Here is a 2,500-nt window from a genome sequence, read left to right as displayed (position 1 = left end):
GTAAGTTCTGCGCTTACCATGGTTGTAACGGGTAACGGAGAATCAGGGTTTGATTCCGGAGAGGGAGCCTGAGAAACGGCTACCACATCCAAGGAAGGCAGCAGGCGCGCAAATTACCCACTCCCGGCACGGGGAGGTAGTGACGAAAAATAACGATACGGGACTCATCCGAGGCCCCGTAATCGGAATGAGTACACTTTAAATCCTTTAACGAGGATCCATTGGAGGGCAAGTCTGGTGCCAGCAGCCGCGGTAATTCCAGCTCCAATAGCGTATATTAAAGTTGTTGCGGTTAAAAAGCTCGTAGTTGAATCTGTGTGCCACGCTGTTGGTTCATCGCTCGCGATGTTTAACTGACAAGATTGTGGGACGTCCTACCGGTGGGCTTAGCTCGAGCGTCCGTCTCGCACGGGTCGGCCTAGCGGCTTTACCGTCGTTGGCGTTGGCCCGTCGCGTGCGTGCGCAAGAGCGGCCCAGCTTAATCCCATCGCCATGCTCTTCACCGGGTGTGGCGTTGGGCCGGTACGTTTACTTTGAACAAATTAGAGTGCTCAAAGCAGGCTTGTTAACGCCTGAATACCAGTGCATGGAATAATGGAATAGGATCTCGGTTCTATTTTGTTGGTGTTCGGAACCCCGAGGTAATGATTAATAGGGACAGATGGGGGCATTCGTATTGCGACGTTAGAGGTGAAATTCTTGGATCGTCGCAAGACGGACAGAAGCGAAAGCATTTGCCAAAAATGTTTTCATTAATCAAGAACGAAAGTTAGAGGTTCGAAGGCGATCAGATACCGCCCTAGTTCTAACCATAAACGATGCCAGCTAGCGATCCGTCGATGTTCCTCCGATGACTCGACGGGCAGCTTCCGGGAAACCAAAGCTTTTGGGTTCCGGGGGAAGTATGGTTGCAAAGCTGAAACTTAAAGGAATTGACGGAAGGGCACCACCAGGAGTGGAGCCTGCGGCTTAATTTGACTCAACACGGGAAACCTCACCAGGCCCGGACACCGGAAGGATTGACAGATTGATAGCTCTTTCTTGATTCGGTGGGTGGTGGTGCATGGCCGTTCTTAGTTGGTGGAGCGATTTGTCTGGTTAATTCCGATAACGAACGAGACTCTAGCCTGCTAAATAGGCGTTACTTCTGGTATCTCGAAGGCCAAGGCCCCGTCGCATGCTTCGTGCGATGTTTGACGGTATCCAATCCGTCGGTGTCGCGCGGGGCTGGCGGTGGTTTTTGGTTTTTACTACCGACGTACACAAAAATCTTCTTAGAGGGACAGACGGCGTCTAGCCGCACGAGATTGAGCAATAACAGGTCTGTGATGCCCTTAGATGTTCTGGGCCGCACGCGCGCTACACTGAAGGAATCAGCGTGTCCTCCCTGGCCGAAAGGCCCGGGTAACCCGCTGAACCTCCTTCGTGCTAGGGATTGGGGCTTGCAATTATTCCCCATGAACGAGGAATTCCCAGTAAGCGCGAGTCATAAGCTCGCGTTGATTACGTCCCTGCCCTTTGTACACACCGCCCGTCGCTACTACCGATTGAATGATTTAGTGAGGTCTTCGGACTGACGCGCGGCAACGCACTCGTTGCGTTGCCGATTGCACTGGGAAGATGACCAAACTTGATCATTTAGAGGAAGTAAAAGTCGTAACAAGGTTTCCGTAGGTGAACCTGCGGAAGGATCATTAACGTTCGCACGTAAGACGTCGCAACGTTTGTCATGAAAGAAAAAAAAAAAAAAAAAAAGAAATTTTGTTTGAAAGCTGCGCCGAAGGAAAATGTATAATCGTTGTATTTACGCGCCTCGCGCCACGTTACTTTTTCTTTCTCCCTCCTTTGACAAGGGGCTGTGAAAAATTAAGTTAACGGATTGGCGGTCGTAGGTTTCGATGCGTGCGCCAATGCCTAGCGTCTTTGTTCTATAATAGTTGAAACATACGATCGGGCTGGCCACGCTTGCCCTCGCGCACCTACGTAAAAATCGTAGGGTGCGCGTGCACAACGGATCTTTATTTTTTCTTTTCATTAACCAGTGTCTTGCCGTGGCAACCTCGAGGCTATTGGTCACGGATTTTATCACGAAGATTGAATTTCGACCGGACAGCGTTTTCCTCGAGTCAACGGTTATTATGTTGAAAGCCTCGTTGTAACGAGGGGGAACGTCGTCATTCGGTGGTCATGCAATCACTTCGTTTTAATGACATGATCGAGCTTACGAGGATAATAGCGTGTACGCGTTATTATCCAAGGTTTTGGAATGATTTTACGCCCCAATAAGCCGAGACTCTGCGTATAAATGTCGCGAAATATTATGAACTGTATGCGTGTCGCCGTTATTGCCCCTTTCATCTTGTTCTCAAGATAAAAAGAAATGGGAGACGCCGCTCGTTATCAAAAAGTTTCGTAATATTTCGTGGTGCGCCCCAATGCCTGCCGCTCGTGTCGCATTTGCGGGACGCAGCGGGGTGGCCCAACGGAGAACCGATGGGCA

The 2,500-nt window shown here is 50.2% G+C and overlaps 1 non-coding gene across 1 annotated transcript in view; it reads left to right on the top strand.

Moving 5' to 3' along the window:
• Positions 1-1,697, top strand: part of LOC149373019 (small subunit ribosomal RNA) — a 2,065-nt gene extending 368 nt beyond the window's left edge. The window contains exon 1 of the ribosomal RNA XR_016293511.1: positions 1-1,697. This exon is cut by the window's left edge and continues 368 nt beyond it. This is a non-coding gene — a ribosomal RNA (small subunit ribosomal RNA).
• Positions 1,698-2,500: the final 803 nt, after the last annotated feature.

Source organism: Copidosoma floridanum, unplaced genomic scaffold (genome assembly GCF_036245765.1).
Source record: "Copidosoma floridanum isolate Cflo_tuat_1 unplaced genomic scaffold, Cflo_Japanese_pri ptg000065l, whole genome shotgun sequence".
In the NCBI taxonomy this organism is placed as follows: Eukaryota; Metazoa; Arthropoda; class Insecta; order Hymenoptera; family Encyrtidae; genus Copidosoma; species Copidosoma floridanum.
Note: the sequence above shows the minus strand (reverse complement) of the source record. Positions and strands in the feature narration are given on the sequence as shown.